At 47.1% G+C, this 18,568-nt stretch overlaps 1 long non-coding RNA gene across 2 annotated transcripts in view; it reads left to right on the top strand.

The window, feature by feature from the left end:
* The window catches only part of LOC120887484 (uncharacterized), a 33,661-nt gene extending 15,359 nt beyond the window's left edge, over positions 1-18,302 (top strand). The window contains exons 1-3 of one of the 2 annotated variants that reach the window (XR_005730751.2): positions 1,989-8,771; positions 15,110-15,179; positions 17,128-18,302. This is a non-coding gene — a long non-coding RNA (uncharacterized LOC120887484). Of the gene's footprint in view, positions 1-1,988; positions 8,772-15,109; positions 15,180-17,127 lie in introns of those variants that run through there. The other variant, XR_013426389.1, reaches the window with a different exon arrangement.
* The last annotated feature ends 266 nt before the right edge of the window (positions 18,303-18,568 follow it).

Below are 18,568 nucleotides of genomic sequence, written 5' to 3'. Positions count from 1 at the left end.
TGAGAGCTGAACCAGTCAGAGACAGTTTCTTCAAAATAAGATATCAATCAAATTCATTTCTTCCAAGCTGCCTGGAATGCCAAATTACCTGTGGGCAACACAAGGACTGTTGAGAGCCACAGCCAAAGGGGCCCCAGCAAACTTCCAGCTGCCAGCAAGCTTCAGACTGCCCCAGCAACATCTAGCTGATTGGCTCCTCTGCGGTGATGTTCATTGGGCTGTTTCCCTGCCCTTCAGACTGCCAGCTGATGATTGGCTCACAGCTGCCCCAGCAACATCTAGCTGATTGGCTCCTCCACGGAGCTGCTCATTGGGTGACTTCTTTGGCTCTGCCCATGCAACCCAGCCAATCGGCCTCAAGAGGAGGAGGATTGTGGGAGGTTGAAAGGCGGGTGTGGGGGAGAGAGGCTTGTGGAAGCCGGTGGTGGCAGTTGGGCTCTGAGGGTTTTTCCCTGGAGCTGTTTTGTTTGGCGTTTGTAGTTCTAAAAATAAAGTTAGTTTCTTTTTGACAAGTGGCTCCTGATTTGTGCCAAGCCAGACTGTGAGCCAATCATCAGCTGGCAGTCTGAAGGGCAGGGAAACAGCCCAATGAACATCACCGCAGAGGAGCCAATCAGCTAGATGTTGCTGGGGCAGTCTGAAGCTTGCTGGCAGCTGGAAGTTTGCTGGGGCCCCTTTGGCTGTGGCTCTCAACAAAGGACAGTCCTGGCTTCCTAAATTGTGAGAGACGGTCTGTGGTGTCTCCAGCGGATATCAGCACATGTTTTCACAGAAACCCACTCAGAACAGGACGTCTCCATGGGCCACCTTTCCTGGCCTTCCTGCTTTCCTGGGCCGGCTTCCCTCCCTTCCGCTGGTCTTGTTCTGGAGTTGACTTGCCCTCCTTGGGCATGATGACCATGGGGTTTCAATTTTCTCCCTGAAGGGATTGAGGTATTGAAGGTGTCAGTGGTAGCTTGTGGTGACCTTCCCAGGTGACACCTGTTATTTGGAGGGTTTTGATGGTGTTCACAGTCTGGAGAAATGTCAGTGGACATTTGCTTAAACCCAGAAGGACCCACACACAAATCATGGTTAGGAGGTCTCATTTCTACAAGGAGACCCGGATGCTGAGGGCTCTCCTTCAGAAGAGGGTCCCTCATGCAGTTTCCCCTTTCAACCCAATTGAGCAAGTGACATGCCTGGTCACAGAACCAGGAGCTCAGTCTGTCACTGACCTGAAGGTCAAGGGTCTAGAGAGGTAGTCTTCATTTTCTTCAAGGTGATCTGTTGGTACAAAAGAGACCCCACTGTACACGAAACTCACAAAGCAGCAGGACCACGGTCCACGAGGCACTGAACTCTGACAAGACTGCATGGTTCCGAGGAGAAGGCCGCCCCAGGGCTGTTCTGGAAGGTGGGGTGGGGTTGGCGGAGAGGGAGGGAGACGGTGTGGTGGGGGGGGGGTGCTGAGCGCAGTAGATACCGGAGCTGCTGCGCCGCTGGGCCCTGAGCCATCTCTCGTGCTGAGTGGAGGGCTACCTTGCCAATTTGGGTTTCCCCTTCAGGCCCCAAGGTGATGTGCGAGATGCCACTCGCCCAGGCGTAGGCTGCGGCAGGACGGTGCTGGTGAAGTTACAGCTGGCCATCTAGACACCACCCGAGTAAATACCTGCCCAGAACTTGGGAAGTGAAGCATTTTCAAGAGATGAAAGGCCCACATGTAATGCCAAGGGCAAGGGATCGAGCCTGGGGAAGCCATTAGCTCTGCCCCTTTCCCTCCCTGCCTTTGGGCTAACTCTGGGCCAATGGTTCCATGTTGGTCACAAGAAACATAAACAAAACATAAATGGCTAATGATAAATCTGCCACCACCATTTTACAAAGCCACAGTTGAATATTGGCCGTGGTGTTGGAGTCTCAAGGGTTGTGTGGTTTGTTTTTTTTTTTTTTTTTTTTTTTTTTGCTTTTATAGAACACACCATTGAAATACACTGTTAGTAGGTGGAATAGCACAGTGGCTGGGTGTAGGTGTCGGAAGCGAGTTGGCCACGTGTAGTCCTAGCGCTGCCTCTTAACATGCATGAGAGTTGGGGCAGGCTATTTAATTTCACTGTGCCTCGGTTTTATTTTTCCCTTGGAAAAACAAGGTTGAGGATGACGATGATGATGCCTCCATGGATTTGTTGTGAGGAATAAATAAGATCGAACATACAAAAGAGTTGGAGGGCCTTGCTAGGAATTGACGATGGTGGTCACCGATGAGCCAGCACAAGCCTCACGGGCATCTGGTTAAATGCCACCACCACACAAAGAAGGAAGGTGGATTCCTGAGAGGCGATGATTCTTGCCAAAGGTCACCAGTAGCGTGGTGCTAGTGCTGTCCTCTCCTGACTCACAAAGGGACCGGTGGCACTTAGGTGCCATCTTCCTCACTAAACACACACGTTGGCCGGCATCACCCTGAACTCCCCGGTCACCAAACTGGACAGCTGGAACATTTTCCAGGCACCATGTGGAAGAGTCCCACCGGGGACCATTCTCGGCGAGTCCCAGACAGAGGCGCTGGTGTAATGAACGAGGGAAGGGCACAAGGCTTGGGTCCCCACAGCCAGCTGATGGATGGGAGGCCCCTGTGCTAGGGCAAAGCCACCTCCCATTATTAATTTGATGGTGTGTGAAATGAGCCGTGTTTATGAGCAGCCGGGGGAGTTCCTGTGTTCCGTGAGCCCAACTGTCCCAACAGGCTGTCAGGATGGCTTCTGACCCTCTTTGCTGACTAAGAGCGGCGGCGACAGTGACACGCAATTTGCTGCATTTCTCCTTTCTTGAAAAACCAGCCTGGTCTTTGGGAAATAATACCTGCTTGTTTTTGGTGACTCTACGCTTGACTCTTGCTCCCCTCTGTGCTCTTCTGAATCAGTCCACCTTCCCTGGGAAGCATCATTTTGGAGAAAAATAGGTTTCATTTGAATTCTTTCAAGGGAGGTCACTCACTCTGTGATGTCTGAGATATTGGTTGAGCTGCTGGAGTGGGACGAGTTGACATTATATTAAATACTCGTAGCCGTAGGTTAGGGATGGAAGTGCTTGGGACAGCAGAGGAATAAAGGAGTGATTCTAAGTGTGGGTGTTCTCTAGGGGGACACAGTCGAAGCATAGGAGTCTTATGATTCTTCAGTAAAATCTATCAACAAACTCTTCTTTATAAACAGTGCAAGGACCAGGATGGACAGTCCTATGGTGAAGACACCCCAAAGACTTCCACGTGGGAGGTGAGAAGCAGAGGGCAGGAGGAAGGCTGGGGGAACGCTCCGAGGTGTTTGGTGGTGACCTGGACAGCAGAATATTACTTGATAGCAAGGACATATCAAATAGGACTCACTAGCCCTCTGCAGAAATGGTGCATTCTGCGGGCAGGCTAATTTTGGTTACATTTTTCTTTTTTTTTTTCTTAACAAATGTGTTAGAGATTGAATTATGTACCCCCACATCCATAGGTTGATGCTCTGGCCTCCAACGTGACCTTATCTGGACACAGGGCCTTTAACAAGGCAATTAAAGTTAAATAAGGTCATAACGTGGGACCTCATCCAAGAGGTCTGGTGTCCTTACAAGAAGAATGAGACGCCTGAGCTATGTGTCTCCACCCCACAGAGACAAAAGCCATATGAAGACCCGAGGAGGCAGCTATGTGCAAGCCAACAGAAGGGCCCCACCAGAAGCCAATCATGCAGGCACCTCAGCCTTGAACTCCAATCTCCAGAACTGTGAGAACACCAGTTTCCATTGTTTACACCCCCAATCTGCGGTGCTTTGTGGGCAGCCCGAGTGGGTTAATAAAATACGTTTCTTCATCGGAAGAACTCCTCCTGCCTTCCAGCTGGACATGTTAATTTTTCCCAAATCCGTTTTCACCTGGAATGCTGTGCCAGCCAGTGCCCCTCCAATCTGGAGAGACAACTCCTTATATAAGTGACTTTTAGAAAGCCTTGAAGGAAGGATCCAGAGGGAAGGTGAACAAAGGCTCTTCCATCTGCTGCTCCGTGGACGTGAGGTTGAGCAGCAGATCCTCAACCATGAGGGGACAGTAGAGGTTCCAGATTGTAGAAATGTTATCTATTTTTTTTTCTTTCTTCTCTGTTGCTTTGGAATTGTTATTGTCCAAGGAGAGCTTAGTCCCTCTTTGAAGGGCTTTCACTTGATTAAATCAGGTCCATCCAGGATAATCTTACTTTTGATGAAATCAAAATCAACTGATTTTAGGACTTGAATTCCATCTGCAAAAATCCCTTTGCAGTGGCACCCAGACTCGTGTTGGATTGAATGGCTGAGAGAAGGTATGTGTACATTGTAAAGTGGCTGCCATCTCCTGTGGGACACTCCAATGCACTAGGAATAATCTCTCTTGTAGTCCATCCTAACCAGGGATGCACCAAAAAGGAAACTGGGGGTAATATTGTTTAGCTACAGCAGGGCCATCACAAGCCCGTCTCAGCACTGAAGGCTCTGTGTGTCCTTCGGTCTCACTTGCATGGTCACATCTAGGGTTGGTCTGTCAATAACCTCTTCCCTGACTCCCTTGGAAAGACCACCAGGCTTCAGAAAGACATGTTCTCCTCCTCTTCCCTTTGTGGTCCTCCTTAGGTTTAAACCCTGTCTGGGCTCACCATGGTAGTCTTTGTTTCTGTTCACTGAAATGGCCTAGGAAGGATCCATCTACACTCTGGTGGGTGCTTTGCTGTAGGCCTTCCAATGATAAACGCAGGTTGAATCATGGCTTTGCCATTTATAAGCTGTATGGAGCTGGGCCAATCCTTCACCTGTTCATGGCTCAAAGAATCACCCCTTAGGGTCACCCTATAGACTAAGTGACAGAGTATATGTAGAACTATGCATGGCACCTTTACACTGTAAGAATTTGATATGTGATAACACATCTGGATCATTATCATTGTGACTATTATTTGAATTACTTTTTTACATTCTTTAAAGAAAATCTCATACATTTCTTATCCAGATCCAGAATTACCCCAACCAGATTTTTTATCAATTGATGTGCTCTTCACCCCCCCGCAAGAGTTATCTCAAGTTTCTAGCTATTTTAAGACACATATTTAGAGAGTCTTCTCATTGATATCAGACCTTCAGCATTTTCTCAGATCTACTTCCCACCACAGCACCAGCAGCAGCAATGATAAATATAATAATGATAACTCCACGGAACCTCAATGTGCGCTGAAGGAGCCAATGACAATATGAACAGCAGGAGAGGAAGTTTCTTCCTACCAATTAATGGGAAGCCAAGTCTAATTTGCCACCTGCATGGCACTTTTGAACCTGTCAGGGAAAAAGCAAACCAGTGAACTTCATCTTGTCACTAGTCTTCTTAGGGGCTGCTCCCTAAAGCAAACGAAAATAGCATTCATTAAAGTGAAAAATAGAAAGCCCGTGTCAGCCCCCTACATTCTCCTCTTAGCTAGAAACAGAGTCCGTGGTTGCTGATGGGAAGGTGGTTCTGAAAGCCCACTGGATCTGTGCTGACTCTGGAGACTGAATATTTCCTTAAATTTTTTGAAAAGTTTTGACTGTTAAGTCATTAATTCTCTTGGAACTTCAGAGTCAAGGGACATTTTAAACATTGGAGTTCTAAATCTGAGAGCATGTTGTGTAAAGTCTGATTATCTTTATCTTAAAAGATAAATTCTAATACAGGACTTTCAAAATGTGTTCTCATTGAATCATCTAGAATAACTATAAACACATTTATACAATCCATTATTAATACATTCCTTGGTAAAACACACAAACACAAAGCCCCCTTCCCCAATATATTTACTTTGCTTACAATTATGGATGCGACCACTAGGAGGCAGTGTAACAGATGACCAGGATGTTAAAACTTTGGTCCACATTAATTCAGCTTATATTTAGTAGATCTCCCATGTGCCAGGAACATTGCAAGGCAGAGCTACTTATATTCTAGAAAATTTTCCTTAGTTGAAAATAAACATATTTATTATTGCCACTTTTATATAGAAACCTTATGCTATCAACTTCTAATTTATTGATGATGCGCCTAATCAGAAAAAAAAAACAAGCTCTTATAGAACATTTCTCACAAATTATGGTAATCTAATTCTCATCGTATCCTCATTCCTTGATTAAAATTGCCTCCTTCCTTTGTTATGAACTCTTCATCATCTGGGTGAGGCTCCACTCTGCTGGCACATAGATATGGAGGCTTTTGGCCCCACGGGGGGCTTTCCCCTGCTCCCAGAGGCACAGGGACTTCTTTGCCCTCATCCCAGTTGAGCTGTGGGTGCTCGGCCCAGGAGCAGCCTCGTGCCCTCTCTGCTCCTCCTACCCCAGCCCCATATCACAGTGAAGGACAGATGAACTTAAATGCACCAAAGTCAAGGGGACTCATGGGGCCAGAGTGCTGGGAAGTCCTCTCTAGCTCTTTGAGGATGATATTTCTTGTGAAGTCCTTTCTTCCACGGGATTTCAGTTAAAGAGGCCTGGGACTGCTCTGAGAAGGACCCGAGTATGTAGCTCACCAAGTTCTACTTTAAACACCAGGGGTACTTAGATTGTCCCTCCTTGGAAATCTCATGAAGCAGAGTGGTTGGGGAAGGACAGAAGCCTGTCTTCATTTGGCATGTAGCCGTTTATTACTAGAAACCCAGTTTCCTTTTGAATCAGAGGGACAGATTTTATTTGTCTTTTCAATCTCTGGGGCTCAGCTCTACTCTTCCTGAAATCTCTTCTCCCCTACAGGATAGGGTGGCAAAGAAAGAGAAAATCATGTACCAGAGCCTCGAGACCATTCCCTTGCACATACGTCCATGTCTTTTCCTTCTTGAGGACTCCTTCCATTTTCTCTTTCTGACCAATACTTCATGTGCCATCAGGGACTCAGGTTGCCTCTAGCAACAGCTTTGCGTAAGCAAATCATCAGCCACACTTTCTCCTTTTAAGAATTGTTTCCATAAACCTGTAACTATCACCACAGTGTATTTCCTAACAAGATTTATAACCAGGAGACTTAATGGATTTTAATAAATGGGACACTTCAAGTATTTCCGTCAGGCTAAACTGTCACATTAGGAACATTTTCCTGGGTCCAAGCATTTTATGTAGGATCATACACACACACACACACACACACACACACACACACACACACACACACCCCTTTATGGGTATCTCCATATGTTATTCATATAATAATACATATTTACAAATTGCCTTTGTAAATATTGGATATAGTAGAACTAAGCTCAATTTATTAGATACCAGGATTAAGACATTAAGATTAAGGCAAAATAGGGAAAGAATAGAATACATTTGTCTTGCCATGTGCTTTCTCCAGGGAGAACATGAACTCAACTAGCAGTTTAAGACCCTCCCAGACTCCCTGGGCATCACTAGATGTGCCCTATATGCCCATTTATGTTCAAGTCAGAATTTTCCAAACCAGCTCCCACTTTAAAGCCTCTGTGCTGCCTAGGTCCATCCACAGTAGTTGAGGATAAGAAGAACAAGAATGTCCTGATGTCCAGGAAAGTCTTTATGGACATATCTGTCCCTAGACAAATCTTCTTAGGAAGGAATGAGCTAAGAAAACACCACAAAGAAGTTCTAATTTGAAACACTATTTGCATCGAATGTCTATTCCAATGGCCATTTACATCTCTGCCTTAAATAAGTTTCATATATATATATATATATACACTCACATGCTCATTCATATATACAGGCATATGTTTCTTAACGAGGGGGATATGTACTAAGAAACTCATCCTAACAATTTTGTCATTATGTGACCCTCAGGGGACATAGTTTCCTAAACCTCGATGGTGTAGGTCAATCATTCAACGTGGTGACCTCAACATGTGATTCATGAGGCTGCTGCTGGTGGGACAGGGCAGGCTGGTTACCTTTAATTTCTTATAAGAACAGAGAGTATACTCTAGAATAATGTTGAAACACACAGCGTAGTAAATACACAAACCAGTAACGGAGTCATTTATTGTCATTGCAAGCGTCATTACATAGTATGTGGGATGATGTGTGATATAACTTTGTACATCTGGCAGCACAGTGGACTTTTTCACACCAGCCTCACACAGTCACGTGAGCGGAGCGTCCTGCTGCCATGTCAGGGTCGATGTGTTGCCACTAGGCAGTAGAGTGTTTCAGCTCCATTACAATCTCATGGGACTGCCATCGATTGTGTATGTGGTCCATCGTTGACTGAAAAGTCACTATGTGTGGACTGGGGTTGTCAATCAATGGTAGAGCATTTGTCTGGCACATGGGAGACGCTGGGTTCGATCCTCAGCACCACATAAAAAATAAATAAAGGTATTGCATCTGTCTACAACTAAAAAATTTATTAAAAACAAAAACAAAAACAAAAAAACCAGTCACTCTGCATGCCTGGCTGTAAAGGGTGCATGTGTCACCATGGGTGAAACCTGTCAAGTGGACAGCGCACGTTAGCTTCAGAAAAGCCTGAGAAGGATTGTGATCCACCTAGGAGCCACGGAGGTCAAGTTTAGTGGTACCAAACTTAAAATCTCATGAGGATAAAATCTGCTGTGATTTGCTTTGCTCTTTGTCCTTGTCCTAGCTGGGACATCTAAGGCAGAAGATCATCAAGACTTCTGGCTCCAGAGGGAGTCCTTTGACCTCCGTGCTACTTTCCAGCTCAGTCCTTGGAGAGGTGGCATAGAAGCTTCCTGCAGCTGTGGATAGAGATTCCAGAGAGGCCACCTGGACTGTAGGTGAGGGTTATTCTAATGAAATATAAATGTAGTGTCTTCATGACTTTTTAAAATCTGTAAAGGTATACAGGTATTAATTTTTAAGTGCAAAGTGCTGTGAAGCCCTGAAAGAGAAGTACCAAGAAAAAAAATGATCTCTAGATTGGAGGAGGGGTGGAGAGGCCTTGGTATAGATTCCCTTGGGGCAGAGAGAGAGAGAGAGGGAGGGAGGGGGAGAGAGAGAGAGAGAGAGAGAGAGGGAGAGAGAGAGAGAGAGAGAAAGGGTTACAAAATCAAAACTGAATGTAGATAGGAAATGGGAAGGAAGGAGGGAAGTGGGACACCCCAAAAGATAGATGTGAATGACATAAAGCAGCAAGATGTAACTAAATGGTGGCTGGATTCTAATAGAGTCTGCCAGGAGGATCCAGATCTCAGGGGTGATGTGAGGGGAGGAGGTGGTAGATTAGGCAGCGTGAGGCAGGCGAGAGCCAGGTACCTCTGCGTGGCTGGTAAGGGAAGCCCTGTGCTGTGAGCATGCTGTAGACCAGAGCCACTAGGAGCAAGCACACAGGAACAGGAGCTCTTGAAGGAAAGTTACTTGTCGAACTACAAAGCTATCCTGTGCTTAAAATCTGAGCTAAGCACCTTTTGTAGAAAATATTAACTTCATCGATTGGTTCAGAAGTCATTAATTGAGGACTTACCTTGTGCAAGATGTTACGGTAGGTGCTGGAGACACAATAAAGAACAAGATAGGGTCCTTGCACCCCGGTAGCTTTTGTTGTAGAGGGAAACCCTACACACTATAGCACCAGAAAGCAAAAAATCAATAAGAATCTACATATTGTGACCAGTGCCATAAGGATACCACAAGGGGAGCTGTCACTGGGAAGGCCAGTGGAGATGCGCCCACCCTAGATGGAGAGGTCTGGGGAGGCGGCCCTGAGGAGGTGCTGAGTTGGGGCTGAAAGGTGAGGATCCAGCCGTACAGAGTTGTGAGGCTGAGGATCAAATCAGTGAAGGCCCAGGAGGCAGCAGCCGTGGTGGCTCTGGGGGAGAAAGCAGTTTGTCATGTTCCAGAAACTAATAACAGCCTGGTGGGACCCATGAGTGACACTGCAGAGGGATGAGGGGACAACAGGCAGCTGGAGGCCAAAATGGCAACCTGACTGCCGGGTGGGGACTGGATTAGAAGGTCCCTGGAACTTGGGCTTGTGCGTGGACCTCATGATGAAACTCCTCACCTAATTCGGAGACGGGGGTCTCCCCAGGTGAAACTAGGTCTGAAATTTACCCCAAGAAGAAGCAGAGAAGGAACCTCCCACTGAGCAGGTGCCGCCCCAACCAGAGCCAAGAAGGTGCTGGTCCACTTAGACTCGATTGCTTCTCCCGACAGGACCCACACCGCCAGCCAAGGTCGTTCCTCTCCCCCAGGAAGTGAACTTGGATTAGTGTCCCTTCATTGGGAACCTTAAGCCAGAGAAGGGGCTTCCTCCACAGCGCTACTCGGGCTGGTGTCTGGCTGTGTTTGAGCGCCAGAGAGCATGGAAAGGAAAACGTGAGATCCAGAAAGGGAAGGGAAGGGACTGCGGCTGTGATGGGAGAAATCCGCCCCCCACCCCATCCTCACCCAGTTTCCTCTTTTGCCGGGGAACAACACGAACAGCAGCGTTCACCCATCAGGGATGGTGACAGAGACGTGTGAAGTGGAGCTCTGTTTTGGTTTTGATCCTAATTACAGTGAAGTTGGATTTGCAAGGGGAACGCCATTCATTCGGGACATGGTGTGGTCCCCAGGTCCTTGACCTCCTGGGAGCTATTGAGGGTGCTTGCATGAAAGTATGCGCCTGGGCCTTGCAAACTCCCTGTCTTTGTGTGAGCCTCACTGGCTGCTTTTGTGTCTATCTCTAGCATCTGGTTTTGTTACACAATTTTTTTTTAACCTCTGAACCGCATCCCCAGCCCATTGTTTATATTTTTATTTTAAGATAAGGTCTCAATAAGCAGCTCAGGACCTCGCTAAATTGCTGTGGCTGGCTTTGAACTTGCAGTCCTCCTGCCTCAGCCTCCTGAGCTGCTGGGATTACAGGCATGCACCATCGCGCCCGGCTACACAATTCAACTTTTACGGTTTGACTTACTGATTTATAGGGTTAAGAAGTAAAGCCATTTGACAGGGTTGAATTGAAACCAGTAAGAAAAGTGACTCCTTCCCCATTTCTCTGGAAACCTCTGCCCTCCTTCCCTAAACAGAACTGTTGCCGGGAAACAATGTGCACAGAGGGAAAGCATGGAGTGAGCACAGCCCTTCATCCTTGGGAGAGCAGGCTGTGCTTCACGCTGAATCCTGCTTGCTCAGCACATCCTGTGCCTCCCTTAGGATCTGCTAGAGTGGGTTTCTCAGCATTCATGGCTGGCAAAATCCTAGACGATCCTAGGCAATCACCCAGGCCAGACAAGCTGCAGCCCAGGGCAGGTGGAATCTGAGCCTGGCAAGCTGGGTGCCTTCTCCAGTAACTGGTGGGGAGCAGCTGCCCCTCTCAAGGACCTGGATCAGCTCAGTGAAATATGACCCTGTAGTGTGCATCGACTGCTGCCTTCAGGAAGACAATCAGAGTTCTCTCTCTCTCTCTCTTTTTTAATAGTTTAATTTTCTACAAGGTGCCCGTAGTTCAAAAAATTCAAACTGTTCTGTGATCCTCAGTGTCCTGCCCCAACCCTAGATACCAGAAGCAATTGCTTTCAATTATTTTAATGGTTCCTTTGGTAGTTGTCTCAATAATTTTAAATAACATGCTTACACTGCTAGATTTTTCAATTTTAGGCATGATCTATTGATTTTCCTGTTTTAAAATATTCTCATTTGGCCCCCAATGCATGTATCCACAACCTTTCTCTCTCTCTGTCTCACACACAGACACACAGACACACACACACACATGCACACACATGTGTGCACACATACGCTTCTATTCCCTCTCCATTTTCTGGCTATGGTTATATCACGATTTCTAATTAGGTTACTATGCATCGGTCACATTACTTTGAGAGTGGAAATCACATGCTCACATTGCTGAGTCACAGGGATGAATGTGATTTTTTTTCTTGTATAATTTTCCCCCCTGAAGTTAGTTAATAATTTGCCTAAATTTTCTTTTCACTCAGTTACACTCCCAACTACCTCTAATTCATCTAGAGCTTTATATTCTCAGCACATCAGGTAGTCTGTTGGTTTCTCCATTTTTCTTGGCCACAGCCCCCTGGAGTGTCGCCCTGGGTGGCCATTTCTGGCTGCTGCCCAGGTCAGCTCCCCAGCGGCCCTCCGGGACGGTCCTTTGCTGTTGTCCTCAGGTCCCTTACACTCATCTCTAGGTGGGTCCCTGATTTTCTGAATCCCAACTCCCCCTCCTTATGATTTCTTCTCGTATTGTCCAGCGCCTTTCCTGAAAGGTACCTGGGTTGAAGATACATTTTAGATGATTTTGTATCTGAGAAAACCCTTCATATTCTCCGTGATGGAGCCTAGGAATTGTTTTCCCTCCAAAGCTTGAAGACGTCTCCTGTAGCCTCCTGATTTCCCATGTGTTATTGAGAAAGGAAGATGGTTTGAATGCCAGTCTTTTATTTTTAACTCGTTTTTTTTTTTTTTTTTTTGTCTTTGGAAAGCATGATGCTGTTCTCAGTTCCCTAGCAGCCTGAGGTGTCATAATGTGTCCCTAAATTCTTGTTCATTCATAATACTGGACAAGTACCGAGTGCTGCTCGGACCTTTCAGTTGGACCTTTCAGTTCTGGGATATTTTCTTTAATTAATTTTCTGATATTTTCATTCCCTCTGTATTCGCATTTCCTTTTGCTAAAACATCTACCTTTCAGGGACCAACCTGCTGAAGGTTGATCCTCTAGATTTTTGCAGAGGAGTATAATTTTTTTTTTAATTTTGTATATTCTCTCCTTTCTCTCTCTCTCTCTCTCTCTCTCTCTCTCTCTCTCTCTCTCTCTCTCTCTCTCTCTCTCTGAAATATTTTCTACCTTTTGCAGAATAAATATTTCATCTGCAACTGTAGTTTTAATTCCCAGTCGCTTCTCTTTGTTATCTCAATGTCCCTTCGTAGGGCCCCTCATTTGCAGCATCATTTGCACGGTGGTTGACATTATAAACTGGGGAAGCCGATCGCCTTGGTACCAACTGCAGCTCATCTGCTGAACCAGCTGGGTGGCATTGATACCTACTTACACCCTATGTGGCTCCATTTTCCCAGCTGTAAAATGGAGCAACACAACAGTCACTTTGTGCAGGATGGTGCTGACGACTCTTCATGCTGCTCTGAAAGCACTGGGAGCAGAGCCAGCACCAGGAAGTGCTGGGCACACACCAACTTCATTGTCATCTAGGCGGTGGCCTCTCCCGTCTGTCCGAAGATAACAATAACAGGACTTTTTCTTGAAAATATTTTCCTCCTTCCTGTTTTGCCTCTGTTTGTGCTTTCATTCCTGTTTGCAGTTAGTTTTGTTGGTTGCTCTTATATGCTAAAGGCTTTCCTGAAATCATGGCATGACGTGCTGATTGGATGTGCCGAGTGTTTGCACCTGGCTTTCTGGCAGGCTTCTGCCGGGCACTTTGATATAGCACCCCCAGAATTGGGCAACTTCATCTCTGACCTCATGGTACATGCCTGGTAGCCCCAGAGTGTTCTTAGAACTGAGCAGGATCCAGGCCAAGGTCCATGGGCTGAGTTCAGCCCATGTCCCTGAGCCTGAAGTCCCTCTTTAGAGATGCCAGGTCTAGTCCTCCACCAGGGCTGGGGCTGACAGTCACCTACTAGTCTTGCAGAATAGTAGAGAGGACCCAGGGACCTATTTTCTTCTGATCAGACATTTAGCAAACATTCCCATTTTTTATTTCTGCCTGCACGATTCCTCCCAGGACTATTTTGGGCTCACATTTCATAGGTTTTTCTGGGCTTCTGGGGTGAAGACCTGCTTGCTTCTGGACTTTTCCCTCTCTAGACTTTGGTTCCAGCATGTGAAGTTCATTACCACTTGTTCATCTGTTCCTAGCTCTCAAATTCTGTGGCTATTTTTCTCCTTCTGTTTTTTTTTTTTCATTCTTATGAATGTATGCAGCCTTCTTAAAAATTCCCTTATCGTCATCTTCCTAGAGCTTCAGGAGGTGCAAAGATACGCAGGTGTGTTTAATCTGCCACTCTTTACCATTACACTTTCCAATGCATTTCTAGTGAGCCTGAGTTCTGCACAGTGGACCATAAATAATGAGGACCACCGTTCAGATAATTAATAAAGAGAAAGTGCTGTAGCAGGGTCATCCGTCATGGGGTGAGCTCCGAGTTGTGGGAGGGTCTGCCCTGATCTGCCAGCAGGCTCTCATTGTCTGATAGCACCTCACACTGTGGATGGGCCACAAGGCTCAGGGGAGCAGAGGGTTTTTCTACGGCTGCCATTCTAGCCTTGGACAGTCTAAATCCCTGACTTCAATCTCTGCCCTTGTGAAATAAACAAATCTCTATGTTTTGTGTAAGGTTTGGATATTTTAAACCGTGCCAGTTTCTTTTACGGTACAAACCACCCTGGAACTAAATTTATATTTTCCTAGCCTTTCTTCACCTTAGACTGAATAGGCTGGTGTCATGCCCATAATTTGCTCAGTTGAGTTTCTTTAAGTCCTAGCTCTGGATGCGGTACATAATAGGTACTCACTAAATTGTTGGCTGACTAAAGAGGAGTCAGAGCTATATGGCACTGCATTGGAAGTATGATCGTGACCTCTGTGGCTGTCATTTCTAACCAACTAGATACCATTAGGAGAAGCCATGGCTGTGACTGGGAAGAGCCATTCTTCACAGGCTCTGAACCGTGATAGGCTGATGACGGCTGCTGGCCTCAAATACCTGAGGGCAGAACTGAAAAATGATGCCCCTGCTAAGCCAGACTCCGCGTCCTATTACCCAACTCTTGGGCCATATGTTTAGCAACTTATATTTAATAAATACAGCAGCAGAATCTGATTATAGCAAGCCCGGTGCTAGTTAAACTCGATTGCCAGGGAAATAGAGTTAGCATCCTGGATTGTTTTTATGTATTGCCGTGTGCAATTGGAATGCCGGTTCCATATGGCGCTGGCTCTGTCTGTGGACTGAACAGCTCATTCCCTGTCAGATGGTCCCATTTTGGGTCAGTGATGATTGCAGGGAGCTGTGTGTGGAGGCAGGTGATCCCCAAGGGGGTCCATTAGAGTCCGGTTCCTTCCCCTCCATGGCGGTCCCACTGCACACCCCGGGACTTGGGCACAGCTGGGCTGCAGGCCTCCGTTTTTAATCGGCACTTTGGTATTTACAGTGCTGGCTCCATCCAGGGCTTCGGAGAGGCAGAGACAATGGCTGGAAGAGAATAAATGCCTCCTATAAAGGTTAGTGGGGATTGTGTTCATGCTTCCAAAGCGGGGTGGGCTCTTTTATCTGTGCGGGTCCACCTGCTTCCAGCTGTCTCGGTCCCAGGGAGCATCCCCAAAGCTGCGAGGCTCAGCCAGAGGGGAGGAGGTGGGGTGCAGTTCAGCCCCAGAGTGGTATTTCCACCCTGCCAAGCCCAAGAATGCACTCTCCTCCTTTCTTTAATGCTGCCTGGGGAGAGCTGGCCATCCTTTGCCCTGGCGGGAAGAGGTGGTTTCCTCTTCCATTACTTTATAGAAACGTCTTCAGAGCTATCACCACCCTCCACCTGTTCAGCTTATTAATAAAGCGACGAGGCAGTTTCGGGGAAGAAAGTGGCCTGGTAGGAGCCTGAGGTCACTCTTTGAAAAAAAGGACTCTACTCAGATCCCAAGAACAGACACGCAACCTCACCCTCCGCTTACTAAGGCTTTTGTGAGTGCTTTTAGAGTCGATTACAGGGAGGCCGCCTGGGCACATGATGGATATCAATAGGGCTCCCTGGCCAGGCTCCCCATCCTAAAGGACGTCCATGCAATGTCACCAGGGCGCGGAGCCGGGGAGGCGGCTGCCTCCGCCCCTTTTCCTTCCTTGTCAGAAGGAATCAGCTCCTTGTGGAGCGTGGCAGGCTGCCTTGAAGTCATGGCTCGGAAGCCTGGACTCTTGAGCTGGCAGCTACTTTCCTGTGTGTGTCTGTCGCATGTCCTCCATGGGCTCCTCCTTCTCTAAACGTTCTTTCCATCATGCTGTTATCCTCCGCTCTCTTTCTGGTTTTTTTTTTTCCCCCCTAAGATGTCTCAGGCCAACCCATGAAAGGACTTTTGGAATGTCATCATGACCCCCTTGTTCAACGGCCAGGATGCGACTCCTTCGCTCTCCCAGCTTGCGAATGTCTTGAAGTCATAGAACCTTCTTATTTAAAAATAAAATGAAACCTCCTTGCCTGAGCGGTGAAGTCTTAATGGCCTACATAAGGCAAATGGCAATAAAGCAAAACAAGTGCATCTTTATGGCCAACCGCTCATGTGAAAGAGGTGTGTAAAATAACCATAATAGTCACGGCGACACGCGGGTGTCCGGGAAGCCAGGCTGGGAGGGGGGCCCATCGTAAACTCTGCCTTTCCCATTCATGGGATTCCCTGTGACTCCTGCAAAGCAAGCCTGGGGAGTGCAGATGCTGGCCCTGGCCCTGGCCTCCTTTCCTGAGGTGGTCCTCGATGTCGAGGTCCATAGATGTCTGGCCTCATGGCAGAGGCCAGGGCTGGACAGGGTAGCACCCCTGTAGCAAGCCCAAGTCATCACCGCCTGCCCCCAAGCCCTTTGGCCCCAAGATCATCCAGTTTTATGTTATTTTGCATCCTTGTGTCCTTTCTGACTTCCTCCTTCTGTAATCCCCAGCCTTCAGGAAAATCCTATTTAAATATTCTCCTTGGTCTCAGCTGTGCTACAGGGTGGGCCGGCCAGGCCCCTGGCTCTTGTTTGGCCAGAACATTAAATGGAAGCATCTCTCTCCACAGACCAGCAGAGGTGGCCCTAGTAATTAGCAAAAGATTTCCCTCAGGCAGCATTTTCCAAAGTGGGTTGCGTGTAATGTGTGTTTGGTTTGGCTATTAATAAGCCTGATGGGGGGGGGGGAGTGCCATGATCAAATAAGTTGGGGGGATGTTGGGTTAAGCCACTGAATGGGGCTTTTTTCTAGCCAGACTTCTCCAGAACTTTGTGTTTATCCCCCGTGGCTGCCGCAGCAACCACCATCTCAGTGCCAAAAACAACAGAATTTAAAAAAAAAAAAAATTTATTTTTTAATTATGGGTGGACACAATGTCTTTATTTTATATTTACGTGCCTCACGCATGCTAGGCGAGCGCTCTACCACTGAGCCACAACCCCAGCCCCCAACAGAAATTTTTTTCTCTCCCAATTTTGAAGGTACAAGTTTGGAACCTGCGTCCCTGGGCTGAAATCAAGGTGTCGACAGGGCTGTGCCTCTGGGGGCCCCGGGGGACACCCCATTCCTTGTTTGCCATCATCTCTTGATTTGTTACCACCACTCACACAGCAAAGCCAGCGTCTCTGGATTTCTCTGCTGTCTGCACACAGACTCCTCCTCTGCATCCCTCATAGTGACACAGCAATGGCATTTGGGCCTAACGAGCGTCTCTCAAGATCTGCTGTCCAATCCCACCTGTGGCCATAGAAGGCGATACTCAGCGATATTGGGACTCAGAAGAGAATACACCTCTTTCCAGCCCACACTTCTACCCGCCACAGCCTCTAACACGCGGTGAGGACCAAGGGCCTCTGGGATGAGGTTAGAGCTGGAGAGTGTTTCAAAGCTCTCCTCTCAGGTCTGCCTGTTGGGCCGGCGTTAAGAAGCACACCTTGGAAATTTCACCAAAGGAAGATGAACCTGGGGAAGTGTCAGAGCTGGTTCACCAGCTGTCCCCTCCCTGTACATCTGGGATTTACTTTTCCAACGAGGTAGACCTTTCCCTTGACTCGGGAGATGATGTCATCTCTCAGATAAAGTATGGAAAGCCATCGATAGTTTCATAGGGACATGCAAACTAAACCCCACAGTGGAAGAATCTCTAGGGAATAGTGAAGCTAGCACTACGTACGTCAGGGGTTTCAAATCCTGGATTGGATTCCTGGTGCCCCTACTTACAAGCCAAGCGACCCTCGGGGAAGTCATGTAACTTTTCTAAGCCTCAGTTTTCTCTTTTAGGCAATGAAGATAATAACCAATAACTACCTCACTGGGTGAATGCTGTGTATAAAAACAATTAAAGTAAGGCATTACACATCTAAGGACTTACTTTTATTCTGTGAAAGGCAAAACAAATTTTTTTCTTTAATGCTCATCCTCTCTGATGGTCTTGTTAATCGTGGGGTAAATTTCTGTTGGTTTTCTCTGGAGATCAAGATGTTCCTGCTCAGCCAGGATCCAGAGCAACATGTCTGTGCTTTCTTTTTAACCCCCTGTTTGGGCTGGGGTTGTAGCTCAGTGGTAAAGTGCTTGCCTCACACCTGTGAGGCACTGGGTTCAATCCTCAGCACCTGGTAAAAATAAATAAATAAATAAAACCCCTGTTACATTCCCAGTGGTTGGTGTGCAGTATGTGCTCAATAAATGTGCAAAGAATGAACACTCTAGCCTAGATTTCTTCACCCCGATGTCTCCTTTTTACAGTCATAGAATCCTGAGGCTGGAAAGGTCTTTGTGACGTCATCCAGAATAGTAGTTTTTAATGCTAATCTGGCGATTGGCCAAGTCTGGCTGGCCTATGTGAGAAGCAGCTGGGAGCTGATCACATACAGCTTCTGGGCTCCACCCCGGGGACTCTGTTCGTGGGTTTGAGGCAGCAAC

The sequence above is a fragment of the Ictidomys tridecemlineatus genome, chromosome 10, assembly GCF_052094955.1.
Source record: "Ictidomys tridecemlineatus isolate mIctTri1 chromosome 10, mIctTri1.hap1, whole genome shotgun sequence".
In the NCBI taxonomy this organism is placed as follows: Eukaryota; Metazoa; Chordata; class Mammalia; order Rodentia; family Sciuridae; genus Ictidomys; species Ictidomys tridecemlineatus.
Note: the sequence above shows the minus strand (reverse complement) of the source record. Positions and strands in the feature narration are given on the sequence as shown.